Source organism: Protopterus annectens, chromosome 7.part0 (assembly GCF_019279795.1).
Source record: "Protopterus annectens isolate FY-2018-M chromosome 7.part0, PAN1.0, whole genome shotgun sequence".
In the NCBI taxonomy this organism is placed as follows: Eukaryota; Metazoa; Chordata; order Ceratodontiformes; family Protopteridae; genus Protopterus; species Protopterus annectens.
The window spans coordinates 1,659,426,781-1,659,439,812 of record NC_056739.1 but is presented as its reverse complement, the minus strand read 5'-3'; positions in this window follow the sequence as shown (position 1 = coordinate 1,659,439,812).

The window sequence follows — 13,032 nt, the reverse complement described above, 5'->3', positions numbered from 1 at the left end:
TTTCCTCTCACCCAACCCTTTTCTCTCTCTTTTTTGTGTTTATTTTCTTTTTTTTTTTTTTTGTATTTTTTTTGTTTATATTTTGTTTTCCCACAACACAGCAGGATAGGACTGTCCCACGGGGGGAAGCAATTACAGACAGACAAGAGAAGCAAGACAAAAGACAGGGGTGGTGAAGGACTCATGAGCTGAGTGAACACCATGGATATGGAGCTGGTGGAAAATCTCGGTTCCATGCATGTCAAGTAGGTTGACAGTGACAATCTAGTCATTACCCAATGGATTGTCATTGCTGTCACCTCACTGCACTGCTGGGTGGAGAGCCTGATGTCTGTGCCTCCTGTGGGTGCTCTGCATGTGGATGGAGAGCAGGTGCTCCTTCCGGCATAGGAATGGGCACAGTCCTACTCATCATCCCTGGCAGTTCATTACAGGTGATAAACTCACCCCCTCTGCCACTACTACCAGAGGAAGCCACTGGCCTAGCATTCCAGGGCAGAACTACCTTGAGGGGCTGGTTATTGCAGGGGCAGGAGAGGGGGTGCTGCCAGGTACTGCACCAGACATGCTGGGCAGTGGTGCTGTAGCCAATGGAGTGGGGGCAGGTGGATCCCATGGGACAGTTTTACCATGCTGTGCTGTGGGAAAACATAAAAATAAAATAAATAAACACACACACAAAAAGAAAATAAACACAAAATAAGAAAAGAGTGAGAGAGAAAAGGGTTGGGGTGAGAGAAAAAGGGAGAACATTAGTAACTTCATATCTGACATACGAAGCATTGATGCAATTATTTAGACTCTATTCTGTTACCATTACCTTTAACACTACAAACTCCTAACAAGTTTCTTCCATAAGTTTAAGACTACACAGTTTATAACAGAAGCACATTATAGTACAGATTGTAGACACCAATCCTTGATGTGTGCACATATTGCATATATGCATGTTCCGATTGTACTGATTACAATTTACAGAAGGTCATTTGTGCCACTGGTATAGAGGTATGAAGCCACATTCCAATAATGTTGAAATGCTAACAGTATTGTATATTTGGGAAGTGTGGTTTTTGGACCCACAACCGAAGACTACACTAAAAGACTGTACTGTTCTTTTGTCCTCCAGACTACTGCAAGCATACTTTACTTTTACAGTTTAGCAATGCATGCTCAATTTGATAAAACTCTATTAAGTACCAGCTAAAAATTACTATACAAATTATTATTATTATTATTATTATTATTATTATTATTATTATTATTATTATTATTATTATTATTATTATTATTAATAAAATACTATTTAGAGAGTACTTTTCTGATGCATACATACCACATGCTGCTCACATCCTTACTAGATGTGCCGCATGGGACCAAACATTCAAGTCTCTCTCCTCAGCAGCTGTGGAAAAAACAGAATAGAACACCTTTATGAATACCAGTCTTAAATATATTCATCTTTTAAGTCTTACAATTTCTAAATTAAATTGATACTTGCACATCTGTGGGGTGTCCCCTCCCAACATTCCCCGATCCAAAGGACAGTGGTATCCTGATTCCTCCTCCAGAGGTCATCAAAATGATGTCTACATTGCTCATTTGTGTGGGCAATTCCTGCTGTACTGGTTAAGGCCCTGGCAACACTATTCCAGACTTCAGGTTTATACTCTGAGCTTGAACAGTCCCACTGCAGCAACCTGGTCAATGTTTCTTAAATAGGAGTCCAACAAAAATCTTGGACTCCTGGACACCCCAACGCTGCAGCTGAAAATGCACACCTTCTCCAGTAACTCCAGACATGCCTGCCATAGTTCAAGCTCAATGTCTAATGAGCATTTCCTGACAATCGCATTTTATATGCTACTGTTTCCCTCCTATTGCACAGCTTTCGCTTACTGAAAGTGCACACATTTTGGTTTTGCAACATTTTAAAACGCTAAGGATAGCTACCATTGTGCAAACAAATTAGGCAAGAATGTGCATTGCTGGGCACGGCATTTGCACAATGTGAAATGATGCACAACAGTGGCAAGCACTGCAGTTTCAAGATTATTTGGTATACAGGAACTTGTATAAATGTGCTACTCAAATAGACCATTCCTATAGTCCTATAGTTCTGCTGCACATACAGCTATTGCCACAAGAAGGTTGAATTCTTAATAAAATCTATAATCTCACAAGAGTAAACCAAAATTTGCACACCCTGTACTAGAACCCCAGAACATCTGCACTCCACACATACACTTAATACCTGCTGCCACGGGATTAGAGGAATGATATCTGCTATCTTAGTAGTTATTGTAAATAACTGTTAATTGTAAGGTTTCTATTAGAAAGGCAAAACGTAAAAACAGTGAATGTGCTTAGATCGACCCAAAATGATTGAACCTGCTAAAACTTGAACAGCCTCAACAGAGAATTTTTTCCCTGGGAAAAAAAATCGCTGGGCCACCACAAAAAAAAAAAAAAAAAATCTAAACACAAAATAAAGTGGGGAGGCTTCAAACCCCCAACCTCCCCCTACTTAAATATACAAACTCCGAGATCGCAATACAGTGGAGGAAATAGCAAAGCCCTGATAATGGCCTAGAGATTTTTCTCCCTGGGAAATAAATCACTGTAGTCGCCGGTCGAGGTTCTGCAGCTTCAATCATTTCAGGTCGCTCAAAGCACGTTCACTGTTTTGCCGTTTCAACATTCTAATAGGAACCCTAATTGCAGTGCAACACAGCTTACAGTGTTTGTGTTCCACACAATATTATTAATTGAATGCATCCGGTCCAGATGTGTGGCTGTCTGCATCTTGTCTACAACCTGGGTGGTCCATTCCTCTAGTTTGTCCACTGCTATGCTTCACACAAGCCAGTTCAGCACAGATAAACATGTTTATGCCAAGCGGCACATCACACAAACACTGGCAAAAAAACAAAAAACAAAGAAACAAAAAGAAATTAAAACACAAAAGGCAGACTGTCCACAGCTTTGTAGAATGTCCAGATATTTACATTACATTTTTGGCCTGTTCCTTGTTACATGTGTATATGTGGTTTATTGTGAAATCACTGAATATTGCAGTAAATATATAATGACACACATTTCTGTTCCATATTTCATATCCTTCAGAACTGGGTGACCACATTAGTGGCATTAAAGTGTGGAATGATCCACATTCAGTATACAGGTTTGAAGAAGTGTATCTTGCTGCTGGTTACTAAATAAATAAGTAGACTATCATGAAAAGACCTTCCTATTGGGAATATGTGCTGCTTTGAACTCTATGATACATAGATTTCTTTTCATTGCATAGTTTTCAGGTTTCTCCTTCCTCACTGATTCCACATATTTTTCTTGCACTGAATTAAACAAGCAAAGTATATAGAAACCTCACTCTTGCTTCCATGTTTATCATGGCAGAGACTTGTTTTCACACAGGTGAAGCCCATCGGAAACATTAACTAATTTGCCCATTTAGTTCATGGAATTTCTTTCCGAAGCACTTCTTGTCAAAAAGTACAGGGGTCAACACATTTTCCTTGTTACTCTTTCTGAGTTTTGTAATGTCTGTTGTCCAGCTTTGTGAACTCTGAACAAGGATTATCTGTTCATACAGCAGTGACCACTGGTCAATGTCCTTGTCTATAGCCTTTCTCCATTTTATTTAATGTCACTGCTTTTCCACTTATTTTCTACTGTTCATCTGTCTCACTTCTTTAGGAACTTCATTAGACAACAGTAGATCAATACCTTTGAAACACAATAAGTTCTGAGATCTATACTAAAACTGGCACACACATACAGACACACATGTGCCCACACACACGCATCTGCACAGATACACAGACACACACACACACACACACACACACACACACACACACACACACACACACGCACACACACACAAAATCTTAAAATAATTATTGTCTGTTAAAAATTTGTGTCTGTCTTCAGCTGAACTGAACTTTTGGTACAGGGTTAGGTACTGCTGGCAAATAATGAGACTGTAGGATTCGTTGATAAATATATCAAATAAAACATAATGACCCAGGTAAATTAATATTTAAAAGTACTTAACTGGAGAATCTGCTGTGACTAAAATCATTCTTGTCAATCACAAAATTTGAGGTCTTTAATAAGAAACATCAATGCTGTTAACTAGAGATTATTGCTATTAATATTGCATATGTTTACACAACTAAAGCTGATGTTAGAAAACCTATTAGAAATACATGAGTAATATATCTTCATGCATTATGACATTCTTAAATTATTACCTGTATGTCACAACACATCCTTGTGTCACTAATTTACTTCAAATAGTTGATTAAGTTTAATGGAAAAATGTTATAATCACTGGATGTACACTACTGCTTAAAATAACAGACCTTTTATTCATAATAAGGAGGTCTATTTCCAGATGACTTATCACTGTACAGTTCTTATAGCTGAAAATACCAATAGCAATTCCTGACCACAACAATGATACATCCTATAAAAAATATCTGGTTTAACTCTGAAACTAAAAGCATACTATCTATGATGACTCGTGCGTGTGTACTTTGATGATTTATTAACTTGTCTGTTTTTGACATTTGTTTATCTGTTTACTAAACAAGGTTCAAGAGGTATAAATGCCTCTTTTCAGGAGAGATGTGGGAAGCATCAGGTGTTTGAACAACAATATTGCAAAGAATGCAGGCTAAAACTTGAAACAATCATGACTTAATCTACATGACATTTTTCACTGCCTGTAACCTTAACTTTCTTTGTTATTCTACTAAACCATCTATTTAATGGGTATATATTAATTAACACATAAAAAGGAGACATTATTTCATGGTGCAGAACAGAGTTACAATGTATAGATGCATATCAAAGACTGCTGATGGAAGGCAGTGAAATCCAACGTTGAGTTTATGGAGAGCTTTCCCCTCTATAAGTTTGGAATCAGTATACAAAGTGTGAAGACTATATTGGTAAGTGTTGCTGGCCTTTAGACAGATGACCCCTTTACTGATAATCAAAGGCATGAATAGAAAGATATATTTTATCATGTTTTTAATTTTACTTATTTGTTTGCAAACTGGGAAAATGAACTGAACAGAGATTCTTTCCAGTCCTGACCCAACCAGAGGCAAACAAAGATTATGATATATCAAAAAATACACAAGACATGATACATAGATAATGATATTTAACACAATATATAAAACAAAATGCATTTTATATATATATAGTACAGTACACCATAAAATTAATATACTATTCTGCAATTTAAACTTTGCATCATTTCACAATCAATAAAATACATCAGGCTCTATGATACAAGATTTTTTTAATGCCACATATAACTGTAATCATAAAACAGCAATGGGACACAAACCTGAAAAAAAAAAAAAAAACAATTAAAAATTGCTGTGTCTCAGAGAAAGATAAAATTTCTTGGATATCACAACCTTAATCTTAAAGAACAAAACTCACTAGTGACACACCAGTGATTGCAGTTAAGAGTGTCAATCACTGGTGTCTTTACAACAAGCCTCCTGCCCAATACATTGATACTCACAATCTGCATTATAAACCATTACAAAATGAAATGTTTCTTTTGTCGTTTCTTCGTTATAAATACAACAAAATTATGTGATAAAAGAGCAAGTTAGAAGCATTTTCTCCTTTTACATAAAGATTGTACAGTGTATTTCACTAGCTATATCAAAGGGTTAAGTTGGTACTTTAATCAGCTTATATATTTGAAGAAGTACATTAATTTTAGTACATCACAATAGAACACAATTTCCTCAGGCCAATGGGATCAAAATATTTTCTGTACTTGTATGAATACAGACCAGTGCAAACAAGAGCAGCAGTTATGCTAACGTTCAAAAACAAGATATCAGGATCACTAACTGTCTAACATCCACCAGGAATCATATTACATAAAAGAAGTTTCTGGCATCTGACCAACTTCGAATACTTTATATATAAGGGTCCCATTAAACACAACCCATATTGCCCTGGAGGAATTTAGGGAACGTTAGCAGGAAACAGTCATCATATCACCTACAGAAGACTCATAATAATCTAACTGACCCATTATAGCCTTAAAATATATAGACACACTATATTCTTGAAGGCTGGTGCTAAGATAGGCCCACCCATGATTCTATCCGGGTTTCTAAGGAAGGCCTTTGCCGGCTGGTAAGCCACAGTCCTATTCAACACTCACCTGATGTGTGGAGGGGGGGGGCAAAAGCATTTGCTACTACCCTCCTCCATCATGAGTAGTCTTCAGGTAGAAAAAGTGAGTCCATGATCTCCTTCCATACAGTAAACATAGGATATCAGCTTTATTAGCATAATAACTTAAGTGTTCAGTTCTCTGCCAGCTTTTGAGTCCAATATTCAGTCCTTACCTCCAGCCTCTGTCTGTGTGGAGTTTTCATGTTCCCCAAACATCTTCAAGGGTTTTCTCTAGGTAGTCTCATTTCCTCACACATCCCAAAAGCATACCAGTTGAATGGATACACTCAATTATTCATATACATATCGTATTTACCCCTGTCACTGTGAATTGGGTTATAGCTGAAACACAAAACAACAAAGCAAAACAAAAATCAGCAAAATTCCTTTATCAAATTAAGAAATAAGTTCAGTTTAAAAAGTTACCCCTTACTCATTCTGCTTTGTATGTAGCCAAGACTACTAATATAACCCATAAGGTAGGGATTGAAAATGCAATGTCTGTAATGAGTGTTCAGCATTAAATTATATTCCCTGATGACAGAAGGAGACAATAAACATACATCATATACTTTTAAGTGCATTTAGTATTTTACCTTCCCCTCTTCTATATCTTCTGTCACTTCATTTCTCCATGTCCCATACCCTACTGCACAAATGACTAGGGATTTCTTCTCCCAACCCATGCTTATTGGTTCATTCTACTGGACCACATCCTTCTCTATAAAGACGTTCTTTCTTAGATCTAGTAAGTAGTTCATCCCAACTATTTACTGCCTGTTCTCATTCCTCTCTTCTCTACTTTCCTATTCGGCAAAATCCTTCACATCCTCATGTTATGGCCTTAAACACTCAAAACAATGGCTTCTTTTTAGTTCTTGGTTCTAGTTAGAAAAAAATCCAGATTTTTTCACCTCATCTTATATCCATTCTAGTCCATCTTAGTCAGCCTTTTTGGCAGCTTTCTTGTATACATCTTCAAACATGCTAAAGTCCTTCTTATTCCATTACCTGCAAAACTGCCTGCATTGTGCAATTTTCAGCCTTACAAGGGCTGCATAGAGCAGAAACATTACTAATGCATCTGGAATCCATACAGATAAGCATGTTTTGTGTGCTGTTGTTACTGTGCTCTCCATATGGCCTTGCACTCCAGTTAATTTGTGGTCAATACCCAGAACAATTTTCCTGCTAAATTGGCATCAAGGTGACACCCTCCACCTGACAATTCACAAAAGAGTTGTTGTGGTCCACACACAGTATTTTGCAATTCTCTGTACTGAATTGCATCAGGAACATTTCGGCCTAATTGCTAGCACTTCAGAATCTTCCCTGCACCATCCTACATTATTATACTTATTTTTGTGTCATCAGCATATACTTGATCCTGTTCAGTATTCCCTCTGCTCTATCTGAATCAAATATGCCAAAGATTACCAAATCCAGAAATGACTTCGGATGAACAATACTAGCCTATATGCATATTGTTGATATCATCCTCTTACCCATTTGTTTTGTGTCCCTTACATTAGCCATGCAGCAGTCCTGGCCTTTAGCCTTAGCCTTGCTCCTAATCATCCAGGAGCAGTGCCTTTGTAGTATCAAGTCAAAGGCCTTGAGAAAGTCCAGATAGCCTATGTGTACATGTAGGCCCCTATCATGTGTTCCAGTAGCCCAGTCACAAACCTGTATTATGTGTCACTTACAGCTTATTCTGGTCATTAATCTGTATTGGTTGTTACCCTGGTAAAAGTAACAAGCTTCTCCCCCATGAGCCTTTCTTTGAGCTTAACTAATAATTTTGTTAGGCATCTCCCAAGATTTTCCTTCATGTCCTCCCTGTACATTGATACCACACTGGTTGTCACCGATTTCTCTGGTACCCTATCACAGGGCAGCAACTAATAAATATCTCTGCCTGGGGATCTTCCAGTAAACTGGTCATATTCCTAAATATCTTTCAATTCCAGACTATTATGTTCCATCTGCTGTATTCTACCTTAAGGCACCCAGTTCTCTGTCCATCTCTTTTCTGTCCATGTGTTGTTAGCTATGTTGTGCTTCTCCTATATTGCTCTAATTCTGGTCCAGCATTTCACCCTTCACTTTACATTTCTTACCCTTGTTTTAACCTGTCTTTTAAGATCTCATATTTTGCTCAGCCTTATAAGGCTCAGCCATTTCTTCCTTTTTTTCTTCAGTTTTACTAAATAAAGGCAATAATCCCACTTTTTTACAATTATAACTTTTCATAAATTGTGTACAAAAATATAAAGAAGCAGGTTAAACAACCCAGTAACTCAACATGGGAGCATAAACCAAACATTTTAAGTAGTACACATAGCACTACAATAGTAGTACCTAATGAATGTCTATAAACTGCACCACTGACCAGGAAATTATATTCAGAAAGGTTCCTGCCTTTGGTGCCCATTGTCTACTCATATTAATCAACATCCATCTCAAACACAGAAGATGTTAGAAAGTTGCATGAGGTGACATAATGCAGTAATAAAAATTAACAATTAAATGCCATTTTGAGTGCTTTTATCTTCTGCATTAGTCAGTGCTTTACAATCAAGACATTTCTTCCAAACAGAAATAAGACATAGTGAGCTGCTTATATCACAGTTCCATAATGCTAGAATACCACGAAGATAACTGTATGATTCGAAACTCATATTCGGCATATTGCATTCTTTATACTTCAAGATAAACATAACAACATGGATTGGACCAAGTCAAATGGTCAATAAATATGAAGTGATTCAGCTATGGAGTTGAAAGGGATAAGTCAGTTTTACCCATGATAGACAAATCCTAAGGAGTCAGGTAGGCATTATAGAGCTGTCTAAATTACTATTGGATGCATTTTCAGAAAGACAACACTTTATTATGCTTACTCCACACTGCTTCTAATAATTTTAAACGGTTAACTGTTTTAGAACGGCGGTCCAGTAATTTGAGAAATGCATCTCAGAAATAATGGAATATGATACAAGACATTTCAAAACTTTGTGGACTGATACATGTACAGTTTTGGAATCTTATGTGCTGTCTAATTCCTGCATGTATAAATCCATTGTAATGCTTGTGACCACCGTGCCCTGGCCCAGCAATCAAGGAGCCTCAATCCTCACCACTAACACCAGGGAGGTCGTCTCCTAGAAGAGAGAAAAGGATAAATAATACACACAGTAAAGTACAATTTCCCTTAAGTGCACACAGAGATCACAGTCAGTCTGGGGCTGGTTGCACCTTTGCTCACCAGGTCCCCAATAAGACTCCCCACTGGCACAGCTATAGGATCCAGATATCAACCTAGCTGGGCAAGCTAAAACCTCTAGCACCCTCTCCATCCAACCAGTGCTTTGTGTCCCTGCCAAGTAGCTGACACACCACACACACACACACACACACACACACACACACACACACACACACACACACACACACACACACACACACACACACACACACACTTTGAGATAAGTATCTATACAACTTCACAGACACTCCTGGGAAAGACTGACACAGATTTTCCAGCTGTGCCCCTTTACCCAGACCATACGGTAGTATTCCCTGCCACCACCCAGCTAATAATATCAGCTACTAAAAGGCCCTTAAAAGGGTATCCAGTTATTACTGTGCAATATCATTACCCAGTGGTAATGTGACTATACAGTCTAAGGCTTATTTTAGAGTGGCCTATTACAATAACCTCTATAAATATGCAATGTACCCTAGAGCTTATCTCTACACAAACCAGCCACAGGTAAAGGTTTTTAAAATATTTAATAATAAATAATTAAAACACAAGACAAAACTACTACACCACAGAGATATCTAAGAGTTCAGAGATCACACAGAAACTTAAAATAATACAATAGGACAGGTCTGATTTCAAAGAAAAATACCTAATTAATCTTTACTAACTTTAACTATTGCTACAAGAAATCACAGTGCCAGAAACTTACATGTGAGCTCAGGCAGAGTGCTGAGTTAGATATCCAAGATCAAAATGCTCCCAGTCTCTTGTGAGAAAACAGTATTTAAACATTACTAACAAACATGTCTGCCAGGTCTCTCCCAAATTACATCATGTTGACACTTAGGTTTTCCCAGGCAAACAAACTGCATTATTTAGCAATCTCACACCTGCCCAGAAACTTACAACAATAAAAATCATTTCACGTGTATCCTCTAACAGAAAACCAGAGCAATAAAACACATTCCACATCTAAATTCTAGTCATAAACTTTAGCCTTAAAACAATGGGCATGAAACCTTCATCCAGACTCACTGGAGCCAAATTCTAACATGAAAGGGTCACACCATGCTTCACTGGGCCAGTCGAATGCAATGTTGTCACATACTTCACAGTTCCACATTTCACAGTATTCTTTCACACTTAAGAAAACATGCCTGTATTTTAACATTTATTTACAAATGCCAGGATTATATATCACATTCTATTTGACTAGGCTGGCAGCCTTCGCCCATCTCTCCCCAATTGTCACAATGCTTATAGATATGGACTTTATTAATCATAGCAGGAGAAGTGATTGCAATTAATCAGATTATTACAAAGCCATTGTTGTATGCCATAATGAAATGAATGATATCGTGGTAAGAACAGAAGATACTGTATCTAAATATAAGTATTTGTAAAATCTAAAGTTATTATAAGAAAATTCAGATAAAATTATCAACAGGGATGAATTATTAAAAATAAAATGTTAGGTTAAGAGGAACAAGTGTGATCTTTAAGTATCTGCTAACTTGATAAATATTGTATAAATTATACTTTGTATCAGTTTAAACAAAATCAATAAAAACAAATATGTGAATTTAAAACAAAGGACTGGATTCAATAAAGCCTACACAGTGCCCTAAAACCATGTGGATGTTGTGGCATGATGCGCGCATGGTAATGCTGTTTTGTACTCAGTAAGTCGCTCTACATGCCATGTAGAGCTGCGCAAACACTGTAAATACTGTGGCATGCTAATTAATGCATAAGCACCTGTATTGTATGCTAATAGACCAATCCAAGATGGAGGAGCTATTCCACAAGCTGTAAAGTAATCATGTAGACTCAGTGCAGGTTTTGCCTGTGAAATCTAAAACCTATTGGAATACAACTACGGAAACTACTCTACTTGGAAACAATGTAAGTGGTTGCTGTTGCTCTTATACGTGTATGTGCAAACAGCCCAAATCTATGCTGTTGCAGCTGCAAAATAAGCCTCAGTAAAAAAGAAGAAAGGTGTTTAGACCCTGTTTAAATTTTCATGGTCTGCATGAAGTGGACATTGTAGAGCAGTACAGGGTGGATAGAGACACTCTACAGGAACTCTGCAACCTCTGTTGTCCTCAACTGAGAGCAAGGGCAGACCAAAGGGAACCAATTCCTATGGAGAATAAGGTATGTGTAGCACTTAGAATATTAGCTAGAGGAACCATCCAGAGACCCAAAAGGGATATGCTGTGGGTGTTACAGGCATCAGCATCCAGGATCCTCCATCAATCCCTGAATGCTAAGCTACAACATGCCAGTGACTACATACATTTTCCCCATACACCTGAGGAAAGTGCTACAACTATGCAGGTTGTCTACCCTGTAGCAAACATCCCTAAAATGTTGCGTGCCACAGACTGCACACACATTGAAATCAAAACACCAGCCAGGGAACAAGAAAGGGTGTACGTAAAATGATAGAGCTTCCACCCACATGTGTAACACTAAAGGAATCATCCTGAATGTGTATGCTGGCAACCCAGGTAGTTACCACAACTCCCATATCTGGCACAACTCTCAACTGTATCAGAGGTTTTCTAGGGGGAATATCCCATAAGGTCATTTACTTGGGAATACAGGGTATGCACTCAAGCCATCAGAAATGCACACACACCTACCAAAGTACACTATAATGAGGCACATGCTCAAATGAGAAATATCACAGAGTGTGTGTTTTGGCCACTGAAGTCATGGTTCTGGTGCCTAGATACATCAGTGGGAGTCCTGCAGAACAATCCCTGTACTTGTGCTGAAATGTTCACTGTCTGTGCTATCCTTCACAATATTATTCTGAGAAAACAACTTCAGCAGGAACACCAAGAGACAGGGGCACACATCTCACCACCACTGGCAAGGTCACCACAGCCACCCACAGGTGAGGAGTCAGAAAGGGATGCACCAGCTGCTGTGAGTGTAGGTAGATGTAGGTATGCACAGTATGTCCTCGCCCTGGCCAAGATGCAATGGTTAGTATACATGCTCACTACCTAAGGGGGTAAATTCTTCATCCTATATGCATACATACAGTAAAATGGATGCTAGGGAATGCTCTCAACCTTTATTTACCCATGTAATGGTTGTGTACTAGCCCTCAATTTACATTTCGGAATAATAAGAATTTGAAGAGTTATTTATGTTATAGAGGTGATGTATTATATAAACCACATATATCTGACAGAAAAGGTACTTACCCATGTAAAAGTTGTGCAGTCTGCACACACATTCATTTAGGAAACACATTTATACACCCCGACCTAGGCTTTAGATTAAATTGTAGTCATTATGCAGATTGTTAGACATCAAATGTTGTCTATTTTGCTTACTGTACAGTATGCTTTTCTTTTTATGTCAGTAAAGCAAACAGATGATTTAAGGATAGAATATTAGAACATTATCATGATATCAAGAATGCTAAAGAATCTAGCCTTGCTATGCACAACAAAAAAGAAGGGAAGGACCATGTGTTTAAATTTCTGGTTTTAGAAATTTTA